The following is an 11,882-nucleotide window of genomic DNA, read 5'->3' as shown; positions in this document are numbered from 1 at the left end:
TGCGAGGGTACCGATTGAGGTGTCGTATGGATGATGGATTTAGTGGTAGCATGAAGATGGAGAGCATTTGCTAATCATGTATTAGAATTTCATTAATCATTTATAGCCTTTCATGTGGCTAGATTATTTTATGTGCGAGTGTGCACAAGGTTATTTTATGTGTAAAGGACCATTAGTATTTTTATTTGGGTAAAGATTTTGATATGTACAAACCTTAGGAACCTTGATATGGTTATTAATATGTAAAGAAAAGCCCAAAAGTGGGAAAGCAAGCATACGCACCACTATTAATAGCTCCTTGGGCTATTTATTGAATACAACTCTAAAAAGTACTCATGTCGTGGAAGTGGGAGCTACACGCTTGAGGGGGGAGATTGCACCCAGTATTGGTCTCTTGTGTGGTGAAGTACTTTCTACTTTATCTCTTGTTGCTATTCTATTTCATGCACAATCTAGTCTATTCGAATTCAATTCTATGGTTATATTCTTTGTGTTATTTGAGTTTTGTATTATTCTTCATCAAGTATTTAAAGATCCCGTGACACACGGGCTTTGTTAGTGGGTGGTGCACATAGCCTACTTTCTTGCATGATGCCAAGCCTACCTAACTGTCTCTTAACTACTTTCTTGCATGATGCCAAGCCTACCTAACTGTCTCTTAACTATCCGACTCCATATACCCCTAGTGTCCAAACTGGGCTTTGTCAGGGGTGGTGACACAATGGCTTCTCATCATTGAGGAGACTTTACAATGTAGAGCTAGCCACCACTACTCGCATAGTTAATCATGATGAGTGTGTAACTATCCGACCACATATATCCCTAGTGTCCAAATTAGGCTTTGTCTGGTGGTGCTACTCTAGGACACAATGGCTTCTCCTCATTGAGGGGACTTTAGAATGTAGAGCTCGCTACTTGCGTAGTTAATCACGAGATAAGGGTGTATATTGATTTCCAACAAAATGAGCTCCCGAACTAACTAAAAAACACTTGCAATGAGCCTCAAAGTTTGCAATGAAAATGTTGCATGCAACACTTATTTGTAATCTTAAGCGGAATGATAATAATAGGAGGATCATGTGTTGCATCACCGTAAAGAAGAAGTAGGATAAACACGTCCAGATTATGTTTGTAATTCTCAACATGAATAAGTACAAGTTGCTTATATAGCTTACTACCCTAGTGTTGGAATAGAATAATGTATGATATAAGTTGTGATAAAACAACCATTTATGGCTAATAACACCCTTACATCCATTTGTTTTTATTCTAATTTTTTAGTAGAACCTCATTCCATAATTGTATAATCCCCATATGCACCTATACTTTAAAGGTTTCTTGTATTGTATAAAAAAAAATACATATGGAACAAGCCATAATTAGATAAATGATACATGGTTGTGAAGTCACCAGGTTGGATTAATTTAATTCATAATTTGAATCATTCAAAAAATTTAGATGTATTGTGTTAATGGGTTCAAAATTTGGTTGATGACACGTCATGTTTTTGGACAATTTGTTTTCCTTCTTGCATTTTGTTAAAACATATAGCATTTTGTTCAAACATATATTTTTTATGAGAAAATATTTTATGGAAAATAATAAATATGAATATTTCTCATGTGTATTGGAAATTCTAGATTTTCATAATTAGAAATTTTCATATGAAATATTTTTTTCCATACAAAAGTAGTTGGGGGAAATCGAAAAATTTAAATCACATTTAAACAAATAACAAATTTGATGGAATATTTTTTTTTCTAATTTGAGAGAATAAATGCAACCTAGATCTATAATACTATATGACACGAGCTGCTGAAGGAGAGAAGGGTTCTCTATATGCCTACCTTTATATTTTTGAAAAATATTTTAAATATCATTTTTTTTGCATTAATTAACCCCAATCCACTTTCTCTCATGAGAGAGAGAGAGAGAGAGAGAGAGAGAGAGAGAGAGAGAGAGAGAGAGAGAGAGGAGGGGTGGGTGCATGTGTGGTGTGTGAGAGAGAGACACGTGTGTGTTTGTGTTTGTGTTTGTGTGTGTGTGTGTGTGTGTGTGTGGGGTAGTGTTACTTCTCCTCATTGAGGATACTTTATAATGTAGAGCTAGCCGCTAATCGCATAGTTAATCATGACGAATGTGTAGTAATGATTTCCAACAAAATGACCTCCCAAACTAACTAAAAACACTTGTAATGAGCCTCAAAGTTTGCAATGGAAAAGTTGCATGCGACTTTTATTTGTGATCTTAAATGTAACCACAATAATATGATGATCATGTGTTGCATCACCATAAAAACGAAGTGGAAAAACACATCGAGATTATGTTTGTGATTCTCAACATTAACAAGAACTTTTTTATTGAAATGACTAGAATTGAACACCACAATAAACACACACTGCCTATTACTAAGTGCCTCATGGTATCGGCTGAGGAGATTCGATCCCACGACCTCAGGGAGGCGCTTGAACACTTCCACCATTTGGATTGCCGGTTTTTAGAGAGCAAGAAAATTTTTAGAATAATGTATAATATAAGTTGTGATAAGACAACCATATATGGCTAATAACACCCTTACATCCATTCATTTTTAGTCTAAATTTTAGTTCATTCCATAATTATAGAGAATCCCAATATGCATCTATACTTTGAAGTTTTTTTTTTTTGTATTGTATATAGAAAAACTACATATGGCACAAGCTATAATTAGACAAAACATGGTTGTGAAGTCAAATGATCAACAACTAGGTTGCATTAATTTGGATCATTAAAAAAAAATGTATCATGTTAGTGGGTTTAAAATTTGATTGATGACACGTCATATTTTTGGATAATTTGTTTTCCTTCTTGAATTTTGTTCAAGCATATATTTTTTATGAGAAAATATTTTGTGGATAATTATTTGAAGGAAAAAAATAAATGTGAAGATTTTTCATGTGTAATGGAAATTATAGTTTTTCATGATTAGAAATTTTCATACGAAATATTTTTTTTTTCATACAAAAGTAGTTGGTAAAATTGAAAAATTTGAATAGCTTGTCAATCTCACGTTAGTGCAATGGTAAGGAGGGAGTTTGAGAGTCCCTAGGTGATGGGTTTAAATCTCCCCCTATGCAAGCAATGTCATCTAGGTGTGTGACTAGTGTACTTTCAAATTTCTAGCAAAGCCAAAAAAATAGAAAAAGAAAAATTTGAATCACATTCAAACAAAGTATAAATGCAACCAAGATCCATAATAATACATGACACGAGCTAAAGAAGAGAAGGGTTCTCTATACCCCTACCTTTATATTTTTAAAAACTATCTTAGACAACATTTTTTGCATCAATTTTAGGAAGATAAACCCCAATCCACTTTCTCTCTCTCGTGTGTGTGTGTGTGTGTGTGTGTGTGTGAGAGAGAGAGAGAGAGAGAGAGAGAGAGAGAGAGAAGAGAACTTTTTAACGTCGTAGGAAACTATCCCAAGAGACCAAATTGATCTATCCGACAAGATTTGAACTCAAGACCTTTGATTCAAGAGGGAAATGAGCTAACCAATCTACCACACTTGGGTGATAGAGAGAGTGAGGAAAACCTAGAAAATTAGTTACATCAAGTCATAAAATCTTCAATAGTATAATATTTTAAAGAAAAGACATCATTCAAATTCATGCAAAAGATAAAGATTTGAATATAAAAATCCATTTTTGATCTTTTACTTTGCAAAAAGTTAGAACAATTGCAGGCCAAAAAAACAAGTTGTTGCTTTTATTCTAAGAGTGGTGAGTGCACAAGCCTCGTTTTGGGGTGGCAATGTTTCTATGTATACATGCTTAGATCGACACAAGTTTCATGTGTGTGCTCCATTGTGCTATTTTTTTGGTAAGTGCATTCTTTTCAAATGGATCGGGGCATGCGCACCTTTGTCACAAGAATGTAGTGACATGTATAAGCATGAATGACCTAAATTGTCCTATGGAGATGTTCCTTGAAAAACCATATGATTTCTTTAAAAAAAATCAAAAATTGGCAACTACTAGAAGGGAGCAAAGTATTGAGTGAAGACCCCTCATATCCTCTACAAAGCTAGGGCAAGTTAGCTATGTGTGAGGACCCCTACATGTAACTATTGGGCCAAACATTAACTACTAGATTGAAAAGAGAATCTAGGCTCTACATGTAGGTTAAAACATTTGAAACACTAACTAGATTATGTGGCCCTCTATGATTGACAGTTAAATGTGGTGTGTGTGTGAGAGAGAGAGAGAGAGAGAGAGAGAGAGAGATTGTCCAAGCTCTATTATTAGGGGATTTCTGTATTCGGGTGAGCAAATTCCATCGAGGTCTCTGCAGTTTTCTCATTTGGGCGATCGAAATTCGGCAATTTTTCTTGCATTTCTTGTATTTGGGCAAGTCTGAAGTTTCCTTAATTTTCCTACTTGGGGAAGAACAGCTAGCTTGTGCACATCATTAAGCAAAAAAGCCTGTGCAGGGAGGGCACCTATGAAGCAGGATTCAAGGTATGAAAGGGAGCAGTAAGCAGAAATCTTCATAAGAAGGGGAGCAAGCAAAGAAGGGGATTATTAAGCATAAATTTGTGCAAGAAGGTGAGCATCAAGCAGGAATTTGTTCAAGAACGTGAGCATTAAGTAGAAATCTTTAGAATTATATCCGTGTACAAAAGGGCAGAATTAAACAGGAAATTGAGGGGTTAATTTAGCCTAATTATGGGTCATTATGGTGCATGTGTACACATAGAGAGAAAGGGCGGTTAATCATGCCTAATGACATTATGATGCTTGTGTACAAGAAAAGGAGCATTATGCAGAAATCTGTACTGGAAGGGGAGCTTTAAGCAGAAACTTGTGTACAAAAGGGCAGCATTAAGCAGTAATCTGCACACCAAACGGGGTTAATTAAACCTACTTGTTGTACGGCATGGGTGATTATGATGCATCCACCCCTTTGCTGGAGCCCTATGGAAGGACCACGCGTGGTCAGAGATTAAGTAGCTGTTATAGCTCAATTGTTGCCGCTTTGAGGGGCTTTTTCAGTGCAATCCATGTGTTTTTTGCATCATCGTGGACGACATTGTGGAGTTTGGCCATGAAGGAGCCTGCAAAGACCATCCACGCCTTCAAGATGGCTCTTGCCCTCTCCCTTGCGTTCCTCCTGGTGCTCCTCAAGGCCCCCTACTCGCTCTTTGGCAGCCACGCCATCTGGGCCATCATGACCGTCATAGTCGTCTTCGAGCTCACCATAGGTTTTCTTGCCCTCATCTCTGCTTTCTTGATCCATTTTCAAAGGTTGCTTTACTATATAGTCATTCCTCTAGTTATATTACCATTTTTTAAAGTATTAGCTTCCTGTGGCAGGTGCTACTCTGAGTAAGGGCTGCAATCGAGGAGTGGGAACTCTACTAGCTGGTCTTCTAGCAGTTCTTATAGGTCAACTGGCTCGCATGAGTGGGAGTGTTGGTCATCCTATAATGGTTGGCCTGAGTGCATTCGTTATAGGTATGCAAATTCTCTCTTTTAAGTAGACACCCTTCAATGGTTGGCTTTGTTCTAGGCATCCTTTGTTTTAAGTGGCTTGGTATCTGCGCATAAACTTGCACCTCCTGTCATCCACAGATGATACATTCTTACAGATGATACATTCTTACATATGTGTATAATTACTTACGAATGTATGTACACATGTACCTACCTACCTACACACATACATGTATGCATCCCATGCATGCATACATCCTTCATCCATCCGTGTGGGGATTGCGCGCGCGCACACACACACACACACACACACATATTTTGGGATGTCATAGTAGCTTGTAGGTCATGCTAACATGGTGGAGTTAATGGTTGAAGATCTTCCTGATCACTTTTATTTGTTAAGTTCAGGGAAATATTATCTTTCTTTTTAAGTTCAGAGAATTATATTATATTCTTTTGGTGACTTGGGCTCATATAGACATACCTTTACACATAACCCTGCACCTCCTATTGGCGACTAATGATACACACACACATGCACATGGGCTCCCTTACATATATCTTTACATGTAAACTTGCACCTCCTTTTGGCCACTGACGATGCATGCATGCATACATGTACACACACTCATGCACACATATACATACAAATGTGATTGGGATGGTGTAGCATCCATTACATGATGGAATTGATGGTTGAATCTTTTTGACTAGACTATCATGTTGAGGGCCCCTTTTTTTTTTGTGTTATCGTCTGGGTGTCGTTTTGTTAATGTCCAACCATATACAGGTGGAGTTGTGACTTTTGCAAAACTCTGGCCAACCATGAAGTCATACGAGTTTGGCTTTCGAACCTTTTTAATAACTTTCAGTCTTATCATGGTTGCTGAATACCGACAAGACGATCCGGTGAGCACAGCTGTGAATCGGTTTCTCATCATTCTTTTGGGCGCGGGCATAGGTCTTAGTGTGAACATCTTTGTCCTTCCACTATGGGCGGGAGAGGAACTCCATGAGTTCATTTCTAAAAATTCGACAGTTTGGCAGACTCCCTTGAAGGTTTGTTTTTCTACCATGCAGTGTAGAGTAACATTTCACAAGACAATCTTACCATGTGCATGTATGAATAGGGAGTGATGTTTATGCAGTCTGTGTGAATGAGTATCTTCGAGGTGCTGTACTGGAAAGGGTTCCTTCAAAGATTATGATGGGACTAGCGGCGGATGATCCTGTGTACAAGGGTTACAGATCTGCATTGAACTCTGCAAGCAAAGAGGAGTCCTTGGTAAAAGCTTCCAGAGGCAAACCATAGGTTTTCTTAAGAGTTTTGACTATATTTTAAGGATGTAAGGTGTAATTGCTTCCTTGGCAGTCTGGTTTTGCAACCTGGGAACCTCCACATGGGCAGTTTCGGATGTTCAAGTATCCGTGGCAGAATTATGTGAAGGTGGGGGCGGTCCTACGCCATTGTACGTATTCTGTCGTGGCGTTGCACGGCTGTCTGCGATCTGCAATACAAGTACGATTGTTGATATGGGCTTCTCTATATCATTCACCAACATAAAGTGTGTGTAATGGATGCCCGCCTTCTAATAGTGTTTTCATGTTGGTGTTTGAATTTACACAATAGGCGCCCTTATCTGTCCGCAAGCTTTTTGAGAATGAGCTTCGCGAAGTCAGTAAGGAAGGCGCTGAAGTTTTGCGCAAGTTAGGGAAACAAGTCCGTAATATGCAGAAAGGTGACCCTACAACAATTTTGGATGATGTGCGCCATGCGGTTGAGCAGCTGCAACATAGTTTGTACTTGCATTCATATCTGCTTGTCAGGCAAGAAACAGGGATTTTGGAAGAGAGTTACGTGGAAGAGCTCCCTCTCAGTGTGATACCAGAGATTAAGAAAGCTGGGAATGACGGTCCCTTGGGTGGCTTCTTTCAGACAGGTTCTACAACCAAGCTCGGGATTGCATATCCCCATGATGACTCGAGCGATGGTTCTGGAAGGCGCTATAAGAAGTTGCATTCTTGGCCGTACAGGCCTATTGATGACTTTGATTTTGCTAAAGATTCGGTGTTCGAGCAGAGAGTGAGGGTGCTGGAGAGTGCAAGTGCCCTTTCTTTGGGAACATTTGCAACATTGTTAATGGAGGTGGCTCTTAGGCTTGATTATCTTGTGGAAGCAGTAGACGAGCTAGGTGAACTTGCAAATTTTGCAGAGGTTAAAAAGGAGGAAATGTATTGTACAGAGGTTCAGGGCAAGTTGAATGGAACCATTAACAACAAACCATAGAAGCAGAAGAGATGGCTGTTCAGGGCATAATGTTGAGTGACTCCAAATACGGATGGGGGTACTCAATCTTCACCAACATAATTCTCCTGGTTTTGTCTGCATTTTTTGACTAGGACTTTTGGGAAATAGAGCATAGCCACACAGTTTCGGATCTCAATTGTGATACCTACAAACAGTAAAATAACTAGAAATATCTTCTGGGAGGTAATTTATTTCCTCGTTCCTGTTGTAATGCTGTAGTTTGAATGATGAGCTCCACATTTGCATTTCTATCCTGGAGATTCTTTGCTGAGTACATTGTGAAGATGCAAACGCTGACATGGACATGTTTTCACAGATGTGTAGCAGTTGTAGTTCACTGAGGGCATGGAATGCTTTGGAAGAGGCATGTAGCAACATGACATTAAGAAACACAATGTGGACATACTGTCATTCTGGTTTGGTTGCATAACATTAGACCTTGGTGTAAATAGCAAGGGCTTTGTTTTTGAGGGAATGTGTGATGGTGTAGGGAATGGACGAGTAGGAAATTTTCTTGGGAGGAAGGTTCCACTTTAATGCGGAGCCGTTGGCCACTTTTCTATTCAATGCCATTATGGTCACCGGAATCGGAGATGAGTCGAGCTTTAAAAATTCAATTTTCTGATGGTGCTGATGTTACATATTTATTTTAAAAGTGCATTCCAGGGTACAAAATATAAACTAGCTGATTTTGTGGCTGAGATTCACTTTCCTATTATGATATAGGATCAGGCCATTGGGAAGCCTTTCCGGGGTGGAATATGGGCGAGCAGCAGCGGCTGCTTGTGATCCTTGATCCCGGACGTCACTGTTTACTGGGATGTGCCAATCACCACTAAATATCTGGCAGCAGAATTCCACAAAGAGAGCTGATGATGTCTTGGCGCATCAGCTACAGGGGAATGTATGCAAAGGGAGCTGAGTTTTCAAGATCTCATGTATTTTTTAATGCAGAAGAAGGGTTGAGTCCATGGCTAGGATTGACGCTCCGTCAACTGACAACCATGGTGGATTGTATTTTCAGTGGTACATTACAACTGAGTGCAGAGCTATGCTGTAAACTGCATGTGTTTTATGCCTATTTTTTGCCATGAGCAAGCGATTGTCTGACAGGTATTCAGCACGATAGTTGTGTTTTGCCATGACCAGGGTTATGTTGCTGGCATGTACAAGGGTGGTAGTAGCTTGTAATTCTTATTTTATCCTTTCAGTCCATTTGAAGTTGAAAAATAATCTCTCTTTGGCAAGCAACTACTCTTGAACCTTCGGTTAGCATGTTGTCAACTCCTCAACCCGACTCTACCTTTTCTCGTCTTGTTCAGCTTGTCTTTGACTATTTGGTGTAATGAAAATCATTTCTTTTTAAAATACTTTGATTTCAAGTGTTTCCTTGCTCTATTTTTGGGCACTTCCCTAAGTGACTACAACACTAAATTGCTTAGAAGGGCTGAATTTTTTTCTATTCTCTTCTCATCTCAACAACCATAACATAAAGATAAAGAGTACATATTATAAGGGAAAGTACTCTCGTACTATAACATACAATGGTCAGTCTATAGTGTGAACTTGACTACATGAGTTGGCAATATAACTATGCTATAACTCTAATGAACCAAAATGGTTGTTACACAGTTTGTAAACCATTGGCGGCATATCACCCATGATTTCACCAACTATCCTAGAGTAGCGTAAGTGCGGAGCTGTCCTCTTGGTGTGTCACCCATATCCATACTAGTTGAGCTTGATATCTCAATTCCTTTCCTTGAGCTCAACTCAATATTGAGCACTCCAAATAAGCTCTTGAATATGTGGATCCAATGTCTTTGTAAAGATGTCAGCCGTTTGATCTTCTGTGCTCACTAAATCCACATTACCTGCAAGAACCTTCTCCCTCATCACAAAGTGATAATGTAACTCTATGTGCTTCGTTCTAACATGATACACATGATTATTGGCCAACTATATGTTGCTTATGTTGTCATAATAAATGACAACAGTCCTATCTATGGGCTCACCTATATCTACTAGTAGCTTATGTAACCAATGCACCTCTCATGTTGTTGTAGTAGTGTCCATGTACTCAACTTTTGTACTTGATAAAACAATCGTTAGTTGCTTCTCACTACTCTAGCTAACAACAACACTCTCAAAGGTAAATATAAAGCTGCTAGTAGATCTCCTGTCTGAGACACTACCGACGCAATCTGCATCCATGTATCTTATATATACTCTAGTCTTACAGAAAAGTCCATAGTATATTGTGGACTTTATATATTTAAAGTGTGGCTTCCTCGGGGCTTTGAAAAAACTAATTCACCAATCCTATAGCGTAGCTCACATCTGGCTTGTTGTTGATAGTCATGTAAATCTGACTTCTCATAATGCATCTGTACATAGTAGAATCCTCCAAAAGATCATTTGTATCTCCAGTCAATTTTGTGTTTTGCTTTAATGGCATTGAGATTGGCTTACAATCTATCATTTCATACTTGGACATGTCCAAACTATGCTGCCTCTGCAAAAGCTGAATACTTGGATAACATGTCCAAAGCATACTGCCTTTGTAAAAGCCAAATCCCTTGAGGTGGTCTAATCATCTCTATATCCACTAAGTATTGCAGCTCACCTTAATCCTTCATTTCAAACTTCTTTTTAAGGAGCATCTTCACCTCATGAATGTCAATGCCACTGTACCTTGTAACAATTAAGTCATTAACATAGATGACTACTAGAACAATGTCCTTGTTCGTCTTTTTCACATAAAGTGAAAAAAGTGCTATGAAATCCGATAGTGACAAGATACTCTTTGATCTTATTTGATCATGCTTTAGGTATCTGTTTCAAGCTATACAAGGCTTTATGTAACTTGCAACAAACAAATTTTGGGTGTGCATGGTCCTCATATCCTAGTGGTTGCACCTTGTAGACCTCCTCCTGTAAATCAACATATAGAAATACATTCTTTACATCCATTTGATGTAAAGACCATTTCTTAATTACAGCCATAGCAATGACTGTTATCACTGTTACCATTCTAACTACCGGAATGAGAGTCTTATTATAATCAATGCCATAGGTTTGTGCATATCCCTTGGATACCAATCTTACCTTGTACCTGCTCACAGACCCATCAAAATTCTTCTTTATTTTATAGACCCACTTGCATCCTTTCCTTCATTTGCTTGCCACAATAATAACATTCCATGCTATTTTTACTCTGGTTTCTTTGCCATCCATCTTAGCCTCTCTGGTTCCCCTTGCCTCTAGAGTGGTTTCTTTCACTTGTTTTGTGCATTAGATTTTTGTTGTTGCTGATTTCCATTTTCAAAATGACATGCACCTCAGTCTCTAAATGATGATCTATCTCTATCTCTACCTATGTCCGTGTAGAAGATGATTTACTTTTGACATTCATCTTCTCAGTGATAATAAGAAGGGATATAAGATCCTCGAAGTTTGGGAAGTTTTCTCGAGTTTGGATAGATGTTTAAAACTGATCATAATCTTTACTAACCCTATTCAATTTGACCGACACCAAGTCGTTGTCATCAATAGGGAGAGCCGAGGGCATATGTAAGCCCTTTCACTTTGAATGAGTAATCATTGATACTCATCTTATTTCTTTTCACATTATGTAGCTCTTGCATCTTTCTTACCTCGGTGCTTGTGCTATACAACTTAACCAAGGTATCCCATGCATTCTTAGGTATTGCTACATCCTTTATACGACCAGTCATTACATCTGATATGCTATAGACAGCCAATGCATTACTTTACTAGCTCTTTCATGCCATGACTTAAAAAGCCTACACTTGTTTGAGGAGAAACATTTTCTTCGAAAATCTCGAGCTCATTTCATCGCTTGAAATAAACTTTGAGTATTCTTTTTTCCATAAGGAAGTTTCTTATCTTGAAATTCCATGCTTGGAAGTTATTCTTATCTAGCTTCTCGCTCATAATGTGGGCTAGATTGTCAAATATTATTACCTACAACAACTTACCAAATAGTGCTTGTAGAACTTCTACACTTACATCAAGTCTGTAATATCCAACATAATTACCTTCTATAATACTGTAAACCTGTTACATCATAATTCAA

The 11,882-nt window shown here is 38.4% G+C and overlaps 1 pseudogene across 1 annotated transcript; it reads left to right on the top strand.

Moving 5' to 3' along the window:
- The first annotated feature begins 4,487 nt into the window (after window positions 1–4,487).
- Window positions 4,488–8,899, top strand: LOC147629939 (aluminum-activated malate transporter 9-like; annotated as a pseudogene). The gene is made up of 6 exons (XR_015267771.1): window positions 4,488–5,243; window positions 5,356–5,496; window positions 6,266–6,534; window positions 6,624–6,760; window positions 6,848–6,994; window positions 7,106–8,899. The product of XR_015267771.1 is annotated as an aluminum-activated malate transporter 9-like (transcript).
- Window positions 8,900–11,882: the final 2,983 nt, after the last annotated feature.

This window comes from Cibotium barometz, chromosome 17, assembly GCF_041138505.1.
Source record: "Cibotium barometz isolate CiBa-2024 chromosome 17, ASM4113850v1, whole genome shotgun sequence".
Taxonomy (NCBI): Eukaryota; Viridiplantae; Streptophyta; class Polypodiopsida; order Cyatheales; family Cibotiaceae; genus Cibotium; species Cibotium barometz.
Note: the sequence above shows the minus strand (reverse complement) of the source record. Positions and strands in the feature narration are given on the sequence as shown.